Source organism: Cyrtonyx montezumae, unplaced genomic scaffold, assembly GCF_038088225.1.
Source record: "Cyrtonyx montezumae isolate F1298 unplaced genomic scaffold, pur_monq_1.0 scaffold_29, whole genome shotgun sequence".
In the NCBI taxonomy this organism is placed as follows: domain Eukaryota; kingdom Metazoa; phylum Chordata; class Aves; order Galliformes; family Odontophoridae; genus Cyrtonyx; species Cyrtonyx montezumae.
Window position 1 is genome coordinate 2937483 of NW_027072033.1, and position 13923 is coordinate 2951405.

Below are 13923 nucleotides of genomic sequence, written 5' to 3' on the forward strand. Positions count from 1 at the left end.
AGGTAGTGATCAGCAAGCAGAATAGTCTCTCTGGACTATATACCAATAACTAGCAGTAAACCCCAGGGGTCAATACCGGATCCAGCTCTGTTTAATGTCTGCATTAACATTAAGTCTGGATGACGTAAGTTTGAAGGTCACATAAAACTGGGAGGAGTGGCTGATATGCCAAAGTGTTATGATATACCAGACAGACCTGGACAAGCTGGAAGAATGGGCTGACAGCAACCTCGAGAAGTTAAATGAGAAGTGCAAATTTCTACACCTGGGGAGGAACAATCCCATTACCATGCTAGAGGCCACTCAGTTGTGAACTACTGGGTAGAAAATGGACTAGCAGGACCTGGTGGAAACCTGTGGTGATTTTGCATTGTTGAGTAGCTGAAATACACCAGAATGCTCTCTCTTTTCTCCTCCTCAGAAAAACAGGGAGAAAATATGATGGGAAAAAAAACCCTCAAGAGTTGAGATAAGGAAAGGGGAAGAGAGGGGAGGGAGATTTTTGAGTCTTCTCCTAATCTCTTTAAATGCTTTTTGTTAAAAAACCAAAATAGGACTCAATTCTCTCATGAGACTGTCCTTCCCACCCAGCCTGGAAAGGCAGAAAGGACTTTTCTCAGGCTCTGTTCATACATTTTATTCTCAGCTAAAATAAGTATAGTGACATGACTGACAGTAAGAAGAAAAAAAAAAAAGACAGAGAAATATTAGCATGTCAGTAGAAATTTGAATATTAGGCTAAAAATGTGCATGGAATTGAATGTTAAACAAAGCATCTCATTCTTCCTGGTTCTGAACTGCTTGAGCCATGAAGATGCAGTGCTTTTCTTAAGGAGAGAAATGAGGCAGATATTATCAGGTATAGGTTTTGAGGGTGATATGAGGTCTCCTGTGGTTTGCACTCTACAAAGTGGAATGTGTTAGTATAGTACTGAAGGATTTGTAATTGTAAATTGTACATAGGAATAAACAATTAAGGGATACTGTTGAAAAGAAGAGGTTTAATAATAATAAACTCGGCTGTTATTTTCATGTTAGTTCTAAAAAAAGAGTGGCTAAAAGATATCACAGCAGAAAGGCTGATTACTTAAGCACATATCAAAATAGTGCCAAACAAAGGAGGAATTTATTGAAAATAATAAAGATGAACACTTTTTCATGTAGAAATATACTTCGGAAATGTAACTCAGTTTCCTTACCTTGTATATACAGTTTTCATTTGGCAAAATCGGAACTGGAATTTATGATCTAGACTATTTCCTTACTTTTCTTATTATGCTTACTCACATTATGATGTAAGCAAGAATAACATTCTTTGCTAGATAAGTTATCACAGAAGTCATTAAGATCAGCAAGTTCCTTAAGCAGATATTTTCTGGGTCCATTAATATTCTAGCATGAAGTGACGTCAATTAAATTCCATTTTTGATTCAGTCTGCGTGATAATCTATGAGACAAAGTCTCAGTAGGAAGTGTGGAAAAACTTCATATTCAACTCCACGTACAGAGTTTTAATCCTTGGTTAACTGGTCAGCACAGGCTGCTGCTTCTGTGAAACTCAACAGCATTGCAAGCATTACTTAAACATTGTTTTTTAGAAAACATCTGAATTCTTCAGTCATATCTTTTCTGTAGGAGATAATGTTTGTGATGAACAGCTGACTTTCTGAAAAATATAGTGCACTGTTCTCCACAAACTAAATAGGAAAAAAAAAAAAAAAGCCAATTCCCTTCCTCCCATGCCTCCTTCAAGTCCTTCTCTCTCCAAATAAAAACTATGGGTTAAATATGGAAACAACATTATGCTAAGCAGAAAATTGTTTCCCAGGAAACCCCTTCTCTCCACAGCATAGTAAGCATAATGACAAAAACAATTTATTAGGCAGGTACTGGACTTGAAGTTAGAAAGCACAGTTATTCTTTGTGGCATTTTAATAGATATTAGTGATATTTTCTTCTTAGTTTGTACTATCAATATTTTGGTGCAATACCCAAGGAAAAGAGTTATAGATATAGATATCATTCTTTTTAAACCACAAATCACATTCTGCATTCAGACCTCAAGCAGCAATGAAGCAGAAGGGTGCATGGGCAGATGGACTACTTCCAGAGATTGCCACAATGCCCAGAGAAAGAAGGGCATGGGCCATTCCATCCAAACCATCCATGTGGCAGGCACAGCCACATTGCTGCAGTGCCCCAGGCATCCAGCTCCCCTAGTTCTCCCCTTCAGAGCTCCTTGGATACCTCTGGACACCCAGTCCAACTAAATACTGCCTGAGCTGTGAATCCCCCACACTCCTCTCAAATACATTTTTCTTGTTATTATGGACCATATCATTCTCACAACACTGTAAAAGGTTCACTATCTGTCTGACTCCAAGGAGGGAAGTGGGAAGTAACAGCCTTGTCTGACTCCTCCATGACTAGTAGCACCCTGTAATCTTTGAGAGTGACTGTTAGGAAAGCAAATCTACAGGAAGCCTGAACAGTTTGGGGTTTGTTGGTTCTAAACCTAGAGAAATGTATTTTTCCCATCAATTTTGGAATTTGGGATCAACCTAGGTGGCAGGTAAATAAATAGGCAAATGTGGGAGCCAGAGCCACTTCTGAAGTTTAATAATGTTCACATGAGAACTCATTGGGACATGGCAATTTGCCACCACACACCTGCTTGTTTGTTTTACTCATCTTTTTCCATATCCCCAGGTTTATCAAAGACTAGTAAAAGCTACCCAGACCTGATTTGTATTCTAATTCTGTTCAGAAGAACACTGTACATGCCAACAAAATGTGAAAAAAGGTCACTCCAATTTCCTTTTGTTCCCTGACACTGTCCTCAGAACCCATCTGTTGTGGGAAGCACTCCACCTGTGAGCAGATGCCTCTTTGGTTTATGCTTTATTTGCTTGTGTACCTCAGACTGGAAGTACTTCAGGCAGCATTCTGCTAACCACCTAGTGTGCTTCCCTTACTGGAGATGGCTGTGCTAGCAGCAATAGCACCACCAGCACTGTTGGTTGTCAGAGAAGTTAGTATCATGCTGCAGACTGCTACATGCCCTGCTTTACTATGCTTCTTGGAAAGTGTCTTTGCTGCGATCAACCTGTAAAGACAGCAGTGTGCAGCCACCATGGCTCAGGTGATGCAGATGACAGTGTCTAAGGGGTAACAGAAAGCAGCAGCAATTTGACAGTTTCTTACTGAGCAGTTTCTGGGTAAGCTGTCCCCACAGCTTATTCAAGCAGGTTAATGGCGTAACTGTGCTGCTTTGCTCAACACAGGAGGTAGCTTAGTAATTAGAAAACAGGAAAGAGTTACAGGGGACTAAGTCCTGCACTTGTTGAAGTGAAAGAAAACCCTGCTGGCTTTAATGGAGGAGGTTAAAGCCTGTGGAACGCAACCCATAACACTGAAACAAATTCACTCCTAATAGGCATCCAGCTGTTTCTCCTCAGACCTGAATGCTTATTGTACATCAGAATTATTTTAAGCAGTGAATAGTCATAAAAAATGTGGCAGGGAATATGACAAGCCTTTCACTTATATTGTAACACTGGAATTTTTTAGAGACCATTTGTTACCAGAATCTGTATGTTTTTCCAGTTACAGTTTTGGTTATGATGTCCTATATAGTGACGTGTTATGTCTTCTTTGATTGTGCTTTCTATGGCACATGAGAAGAGCAACAGCTAATTAGAGATGATAATGGACTCTTAACAGAGAAAACATCTAACATTTAAGTAAAATAAATGACAAAATGTAATATTTTAAGCAATACACCAAATCTGTGACACATTCTTAAGGTACATACAGACAGCAATATCCTCTGTGTATGGATGAGGAACGTGGCTAGCTCTTCACAAGACCAGGCAGAGGTACGATTCCAGCCACCTAGTCAGATTTCCCACTAGATGGGACAGGCAGATTCACTCCGTGAGGACTGCAGTAAATCCTTAATTACAGAGTGGCACTGTGGACGACAAAGTGTAGCAGCAAAACACCTTGCAACTCCAAACACCTCTGCTGACAGCAGCTAAGGAAGCTGTAACAGCTCCTTGCTGTTTACAAAGTTGCTAAGAATAAGACCCTATTTAACCTTTGGATGATGAGGCCACTTGCAGTGCTAGAGAGAGGGGGGATACTGTGAACGCTGTCCTTGAAGAGGGTTATTAACTTGAGGTTTGTAACTGCCTGGTTTATTGTTTATTCTTTGGTAAATCCTAACATGCTCTACTTGTTTCCATCACACTGCTGAGGCTTCCTGTGACCTCAGGACTGCTGGCAATGTGGCAGCACTGTTGGGCAGCATGCTTTGCTGGCACTGGACAGATCTCCCCCATCATGGTCAAGAGGAAGGTACAAACATATGCCCTGTGTTTCCTGCAGACACAGACTTCTGCTTACCTTTTTAGCCATGAAAGCCTTCTGTCTCCAGAGGCAGCGCCAGCCTGGGCTCAGTGCTGTGCTAGGCTGCCTTGTTAGACCTGCTGTTCTGCTCAGAGCTTCCTAGACACCACGCAGAACCCTTCTGTGCTGTTCTTTCCTGTAATTTACTGTACAGTTTCCATTCTTACACGTTGAAAATGTGTGAAAAACAATATCAGTCACATTAGGCCCCCAAGTATAGCAAAATGGAATAAATTACTGCCCTGAAAATTTCCAACCTTTGCTCTCTTAAACATCTGCACTTGCTGCAAAACCAGAAAATCCACTCCCAGTATCAGAAGGGGGCTCAGAATGCTAGGGGAGAGCTGTTGCAAAGCAGTGCCTAGGCAGATGGGAGATGGCTAGGGGGTGAGAGGAGAGGCAGCTGTGCTGGGAGTCCACAGGGCACCAGGAAGACACACAGCACTAGGGAGCATCTAAGCTGTGGCACCTCTGGTCACACATCTTGTGATCACGCTGTCCAGGGGACTCTGTATGAGGCACAACTGCAGCATCACGGCTTTCATAACCCAGGGGTTGTCCAAGGGCCAATTCAGGATTGAATCTGATTTTAAAGGAGCATGTTTAGAAATCAAGAAGTTCACACCTTACGGCACAGAGCTGAACTTGGTGGCCTCAAAAGAAGTATCTTCTGTCTTCCTGTAAACAGGCTATCCCAGAAATATTGACTCCAAGCAGATTAATAATTTCTAAGAATTTAAAATGATGTCACTCTACCAGTATCACAGCCTCTGCTGACAAGTTGCACATGATGACAGAGTTAACTGAGTTCATTTTTTTTGCAGAGGACAATAAATTATGCTAATACTAAAAGTAGCAGTGGATTCTTATCTCATTTCACAGCTATGCTTCCTTTCAGGGATGGGACAATTATGCTCTCCTCTCTGCACAAACTTTGTTCTGTCAGCAAAGCTGCTGCTCTCCTATGTGACATTTTCTACCTTGATTAATAATATATGACAATTATGAGTTTTACTGCTAAACATTGCAAACAAAATATTTCAGTAACACTATACTACACACTAATTAGTAAACCCACTCTATGCCAATTACATTTTCTGAGCACTTTGGAAATGCAATACAGTAATAGATACTTCAGAAAGTTTTACTCAATACCAGATGAAAAAAGAATAAAGAAAAAAAAATTACAAGCTCTGAGTTTCTCAAAGCTGTCTTTATTTTTTCAATGTGTTTCTCTGAAGCAGGTAATTTTCTTCTGGTGGGCTAGATTGCCTTCTAGGTACTCTGGGGCACTCCTACAAAGAAGGGTGCAAAGGTAATCTCAAACATGTAATCTTCACAGCCATCTTCCAAAGTTTAAGACCTCATATGAAGGAAAGGGAAAGAAAATCAGACACAAGTTATAGCCTGGAGTTGTTCCCTTGGATACGAAAACACTGTAACTTATAAGCCATATCATCAATATTATGATAATTTCAACCCCTTCACATGCTTCCACAAATGTTGAACTTGAGATTACATGCTTATCCCAACTCCTGCCTGCCTAAAAGAGGTTCTTCCAGAAAATCTGAAAGTTCACATGACACTGTAAAATGATAGTGTGACACATCTGAACACAAAGCTCATGGCTGCACATGCATACCCAAAGTACCTGCAAACCACAAAGCAGCTGCCACCAAAGTAGCAAACGTGCATCTGAAAACAATAGGAAACAAAAGTATGGGAAAACCCTTTCGTCATCCTTCAAATTGTTATCTGAGAAACAGATTTGCTTTTGAATGACTTTCTCTATTTTTAAGCTTTGTCCAGATTTTAAGGAGTGCCCTTTTCTGCTTGCAAGGTCTGGGTATGGATCCTGCAGCAGTTCCCCTGCTGCAGCTGGAATGAAATCCACACTGAGCACATAGCATCCGTACCATTCAGACTCTGGTTAATTATATCACTGTACAGCTTTTGACTACAGACGTGTCTCACACTGAGACAAGATGCAAGTTTACATATACAAGATGAGTGGTTTCAAGCCCTTCATCAGACTGTTGGCAGTAATCATTCCAGCCTTTCTAGCTCATTTTAATTTCCTCCATTTATTTGCATGTCTACCTACTGCATATATCATATGAAAAGCCTGGATACTTAGAAATAAATGTTGTGTTAAGTTTTGTTTTGGTTTTCTTTTGTCATACTAAGTCAAACATCATAATAATACCTGCTCAGTGGTGGAGTTATGAAAGTGTAGACTGAAACCATTTCATCTTCTCTGTAGTTGAGGACCTCTGGGACAGATGAACTACACCATAGACAGCAAGTGCAAAGATTACACTACTTCTGCTTTTATTTTTCTGTTTCCTTTCTCTTTCCATTCTCTTATACTATCATTGTCACTTTGCCAAACACTATTTTTCTCTTATTTATTTGCATACCTCTCCTGCCAATTTCTGTTTTGCTTATTACAGTTGTATCTAATACCTATGGTCAGCACCACAAAATATGGGTTAATGATAAAAGGGACAAAAACTGACACCCACACAAATGGCTGCTTTCACTCTGTTTTAAATATCACCATGCCACCATTTTCACATTCCTTCTCCAAGATGAAAATGCATCGGTGAAAGAGAACAGAAGAAAAATTATGTACACATTTTTAAGAAAGTCCAGGTTAGTTGCTGTTCAAAAGATGTGTCATTTGGTGAGTAAGCTTTTAAGTTGCTCTAGGGCAAGATTTCCTTCTGGCTGTTTCACATATGATTTTAGTAGCTAGGTGTGGGCACATACAGCAGGGAACTAGTCTTCTTATGGAACAATAAATTGGTCTGAGCTCACTTCTTGTGCACTTTGAAGTGTAAGAAGACTTGATGGACTACCTTAATTCAGATACCTACTGAAGGGAGGATGCAGTCCATCTTTCTTCTCCAGTGACTGTTCAGGCAACTCGTGTAGATGAGGACCAGGCAAAAATAATCTTGTTAGGAGACAGACTGTTTGAGAAGGTTCACTTTGTTTTTTTTTTTTTTTTTCACAATTCAAGACATTCAGCTGTGACAAATTCTGTAATACGGCTATACACCAGATTTTGCATTTGAGTCTCTGGTTTGTCTTAAAGATACATAAAAACATGTACAAGGTGCTTGGCAACTAATAAAAAAAAAAAGATCATAGCTTATATTTGCTACACTTATATCATCATTTTGGTAACTTCAGGGGACTCCATTTGCTTTTGCATTTGATCCCTGAGGATTTTGCTATCAGTTCCAATAGCAATAGGACTTTATCCTTAGTAGCCTGAATGGTCTCTCCATGAGGAGAATAATAAAGTTTTCAGTCTTCCAAATAATTTTTTTTAAACAAGTTATTTCTGTTTTGCAATATAAGCTGCAGCACACAATATTCTTCCACACTTCCTCCCTTACACATTGCCAAAAAGCTTGGGGGATGCTGATTTTGTTCAGCCAGACTCTCCAGAAACAGTGCACCAGATGTTAACTGTCACCAAAAAGGTTCCATCCACCAAGCAAACTGCTGACTCAGGATGTGTCAGACTGCACTGTGGTACACTAAAACAATGTTTTTATTTAACATGGTTATGCAATTCAAACACAGTTGAAAAGGGGATGATAACAGTTATTTCACAATCACTGCAAAAGTGAAATAATTTCTAAGAAAGGCAAAGCAACAGCCCAAAGCACTTAAGCTACTGCTTCCTTCAGCAATTGCTTCTGAAACAAAGAATGCTCATTAATAAAAGTTTATGACAGTACTCTGATTTTAGGTATTGTTTTTTACCCTCAGATGAGCATATATGGTAAAGTCTTTTTGACTTTCCATGCTCAAGGACTACCATAAAAATATCTAGGGAATGACTATAGTTAATTGAATAAACTTCCTGAGCATCTTTCTTGGGAGATACTAACAAATTAAATATTTACTGTCTAAATTCATATTGACAAAAATTACAGGTAATTCATGATAACGAATATAGATTTTGTAACTTAACTTTGATCTTTCAATTTGTCATGGAAATGAATATCTTCCTATTGACTGCCAAACTTGAAACTGTCATAGGAGCAGGATCAGTGTTATCTTAGGAAGTGTAAATGTAAATTATAATTTGGAGTAATCTGAAAAAATTTTAAAAGAACTTGGTGCCCTGAAATGCACTGTGGTAAATTTGTAGACTACCAAGAAGACTGAATTCCCATTGTCCTTATCACTAAAGAACTGAGACTAAATTACCTCATCCCTTTCCTGATGGTTCAAAGTTAGACAGTATTAAATGGCTGATACCTTAAGTGTAAAGACCTTGAATTATAGTAGCAAAACAAGTAAACTAACATATATATAACTTAGAAGAAAAGAAGAGAGGGAAACAACAGCTCTCTATCCATAATAGACATTATTTTTCATTTCCTAAAAAGTGTCTTTCAGCTGTGTCATTAATTTTCAACTATGGGTTTAAAATCAATTGAACTGGATTTAAAATTTTTAGTCTTATATTTTAATACTTATCACATATGGTATTTGGCTATGTAAATTACTGATCCAATCTGCACAAGAGTTGAACATCTATTACAAAACATATTAATCACTCTAATGTGTTTAATTATTTTAAGACAAAGCAAGTCAAGATTTCAATACAGCTACAAGAATACAATAAACAACAATGACTAATCTAATACAATGTTAAGTACATCCAAAATGGCTAAACAATAAGTTTGGATTAACTGCCCCATTCGAATAAACTAGAGAACACTTGTGTAATTTAAACCAAGAATTCTGTGAAATCTTGCTATACATACATAATACAAAAGATGTACCAATTTAATACATAGAAAACTGTGGGCCATTGTACTTCAGATCATAGCCTTTCAGGTTCTATATCACAGTAAGGAATTCCTCTGTCTGCATGAATTCCAGCATTCAAACATTGCCTGGCATTTAGCAGCCAGGAATTTTAAAATATACACTAAGTAGAAGTTGGCAAACCCTTTTCAATACTAAAAGTAATGTGTATGTTGGCTTCTGATTGTTAGCATCAGTTTTAAGAGAGAAAGCAAAACACTATTTTGTAAATGTTTCTAACTGCAACATTTGTAAAAAGGAGTGATCATGGAAACTTTGCAGGCTAACATTTTACTGTTAATCATAGCTCCGCCCAGAGAGCCAAAATGGTTAATGAAGTTTTACTTAAATAAATAAACCTACACACCTTTAACTGGAGAAAAGAATGTGTTTTGAAGAGGAACAAGCAAAATCTGAGGAAAATCCCAATACCTGGCTTTGACAAAGCGTATTACCCCAAGTTAAAAGAAAACCTGAGATGTTAAAAGTTAAGAATAGTCTGCAAGGACAAAGTGAGAACTAAAGAATAAATTGAAAAATAACAATTTTTATTAAATATTACAAATTACAAATAGAAAAAAGAAAGAATGAAGATGAAAGTGATTCCAAAAAGAACTGAAGTGCTAGTGATTGAAAAAAACCCAAAAACTAATTATGTAAGTTTTTCAGTGCTTCATGTACATCTTTGGAAGCATTTTTACTGAAAAATAAGTGTCCAGAGCTACACATGCGGGAGTTGGGATGTGGTTTGTATTCCAAGTCTTCAATTTGCAACAGTCACAAACATTAATCTGTTTTCTATTCCATAAAAGCAGTCACCTTTTAAAAGAGAAATTTTAGAAGCTTACAGGCACATATGGTGAGAAGTTCAACATTATTTCAGCCTCACTATATATAGGTAATATATTCACTGTGGTCTATCCAAGCAACCAATACAGCCATGAGATCTGAATTGAGATAACAGCTGGAATTTATGTGTGCTTCTCTCCCTTCTTGTTCACTACTGTAGGAAGGGAAAAGGCTATCTTAAGGATTACTCACATGCATAAACTCTAGAAAATTCACATTTTTCCAGTGTAGTTCTTTCCAGTTCACTACCAAAGTCCTGGTTGATTGTGATTACGCAAAAACACTAACATTAATAAATCTTGACTGTTTGATCATAATCACAGCTGTATTCCTCAAGGACAACTATAAATATTGTTTGAAACATTCCTGCAATCCCATGCATGGGATTAGAGTTTATCTTTCAGTGAATCCCACACATGGGTTTAGAGCTTCTCTCTCTCTGAGAAGCTCACAGCAAGTTAGTAGGCTGTGTGAACACCAGAAGTCAATTGAAGGTAAGCTTTGCTCACCATGTCAGGATGAAGAAGAAAATGGATTAGAAAATTGCTACCAGAACTCTGTTACACTTAGTCCCTTTGTGAGGAAAGAAGTTCTGGGGCAAAACAACATTGCCCTGAGTCATGCATGGGCATCTCGACCCTCAGTGGGATGAGGTTATACAGGAAATAATTAGTGGAATGATGAAAACCCTACCAACAAAAATTAATTAATTACTATAACAAAACTGATAGCAAGTGAAAGAGTTCTGATTTTAATCTTATATCGCTTAAGAAAACTAGCAACCTCAAACATACATACAGGTGAAAGGAAGAGATTCTCTCCTCCTTGGAGATTTTATTTTAAATAACTTTTCTTACTGCCTTGGCTTCTCTTTACTCCTAATCAAGTAACAGTCATAAAATTGACAGGTTTTCTTTTCATCTATAAAAAAGAACCTAAATGAAATTAGAAAGAACAAGTATAAACAAGAATGTGTCTATACTATATTTTTAGTTTCCCATCACTGCAATAGATGTGGGAGATGTTGCTCCTCAATATCCATGTACTTTTAGGTCAAAGCCATCAAGCTCCTGCAGATCGATTCCAACTGTCAAGTTTTTCTGGCCTCTTCTTGAAAGTCATCTTTTTGTACAAATAAACCTCATATTTTAGTGCTCAAAGAGATGAAATGCAGTCATGAGTGCAAAAGAGATTCAAGAAAACAGGTAAGATTGGAAACTTATTCCATATTTCCATGTAATTGAAAAACAACTACTTGGCTTTTGTCTTAAAGTTGTACCTAAATAATATTTGAATACTGGTATGTAGTGATAAGACGGGGAACCTCAGCACAAATGTTGAGGCAGAAATGACATCATTATCTATACTAAAAGTAGTGAATTAAAGATATTTTTTTATTCTACCATAATTATATATAGCAATGTTTTCAGGAGATATCCCAGTCAGAAATATGGGAAATGCTAACAATTATGTCATATATGCAACTCAGGAACATGCAGTCAGAACATGACTTTACAGCTTTTTGATGACCTCTACACAGAGACATCTCTTAAGGAGTATCTCATTGTCTTTGACAGTGTTCTGTTCAGACATCAAGATCTGAATGCAGAAAGCTATTCAAAGGATGAAGCCCTTATGTGAAGAATTATGATAAAGGTATTCTAGAAAACCTTTTTCACTAGATGAAGTCAGAAGAAGATTCAGACACTCCTCAACATATGGGATTTCTATGGAGGAAGAGAAGGAATTCTGAATGTCTTACGTGATTCTTTTCTGAATGTTGCTGCTTTTGTTTGTTCTCTGTTATACTTATTAATTTATTCTTTCTTTTGTGGTTGAAGGAAATTATTAATACTTATTTTAGCTTTTTCCACTAATAGAAAGTTCACAGTAGTGCTAGCTTACTTGTGTCAGATTTAGAAGAAGCATGTTAACTACAGAACATTTTTTTGATTGCTGGCACAGCTAAATGCAGCACCTCATGCAGTGTGATAAAAGTCAGTTTGCCTAATTAGCACCATTTAGAGACAGTGCTGGAAGACATTGCTTTTGTTAGTTCTAGCTGCTATGGCCCTTTGCTTGAGTGTATTTGCATTACACTGTACTGAGTCACATAGACAGGGCATAGGAGCAAGCCTTAGCACAAGAATAGTATTTATCAGCATTTGTTTTTCCATATGATGGTATGATACTGTAACAGAAATATGTTGGAACTCTGTTCAGTTATAAAATAACACATCTGAAAAATAGCACTTGCTATGTCTTTACCTCTGTCCAGTAGAGAATATTTCTCAAAGTTTAGAGCTCCTATTCAGCCATAAATAATATGAGTAAAATCATGCTTTCCTGACCTGCTACTAATGACATATGATCCACACTTTCAGGAGACCTCTAACATGTGTTCACATAAAACTTACACATTACTGTTTGCACATGGAAGTCCATATGCAATTTCTTGTTTTGAAATATTGAAACGTCACACTGACACGTGATTTATGAACTTCTGAAAACTCTTAGAAACATAGTTTTCTCCTACTCAATGATATACATGAGCATAACACAACACTCATATGCATAGCACCTAGAGATGAGTTTATCAGCAAAACAGCACCAAGACCCACTGAAAATGCACTGCACTGCATAGGTAAAGTCCCTTACACCAATAATAAATACATTTTTCTCCAAGGATGTGATAATCTTTAAAACAAAACGCACAAAACCACAGTGAAAGACATTAGAACTAATAGTTGGACAGAATCCCAAGCATGAGAAAAGGCATCTCTTAACATAGAAGATCGTGCACGGCCATTAGACTTCCTTAGGAAGTATCTTTTTTAAGCCACACAAAATAAATTGAGAGGTTTATATTCTGCTGTCAGAGACACCTACAGCATGCACTCGTACTGGAGTATACTTAGATTCAGGATCTCAAAGAGAAGAAGGAGGAGGCCACAGAAATCAGTAAAAGTCAGGAGTGCGCATGATAAAGACTTGTACCTGCACTGTTGTTTGTTATGTATAATTCCAGCTTTCCTACAATTTAAAATTGCAAACTTGTATACTAGTTTGTGTTCAGATTAAATTTTTATTTTCCAGATTGCTTCAGACATGAAGCAGGACTTTTATAATCCAATAAAACAGATTATTGTAAATTAATGAATGTATTATTAGTGAACACACAAAATCTTTATAAATGTAATCTCAGTTTAAATCTGTAGTTTCTTTAAAAGAGCGAGTTCAAACAATCCTTCTACCTAAAATAACACCTATTAATTAATTTTCCCTAATTAGACAACTAATTAATAATAAAGCTCAGACATTTACTCGAGTGTTTTATTAATTCGTTTTCTGTTCCCTGACAATTTTACTGCATCTCGCATCATAGAATCATCATAGAATCATAGGGGTTGGAAGGGACCTCAAGAGATCATCGAGTCCAACCCCTCTGCCAAAGCAGGTTCCCTACAACAGGCATCCATATCCCCTAAGCAGACAAAAAAAAGATAGACACAAAAAGAAAATATTGTTTTAGATTTCCACGACTGTTCCTACTAGGGATTCAATCATTTGATATATGAAAACTATAATAATATATTGGCTGGCTTATACCATAGCAGATACTGGTTGTATTGCAAAATGCCACAGAAGGAGTCAGGCTATTCTGAGGCACCTTTGCATGCACTGCAATTTCTCCCCTCCCCTGCCAAGGACGGATATCCTGTGCCATTCACTCTCCTTCTTCTCAAATACTCCCAGAAACTGTGACCAAACAGTGGGCTGAGGCCAGACTGAACCATATGAGGTTCAACAAAACCAAGTGCTGGGTCC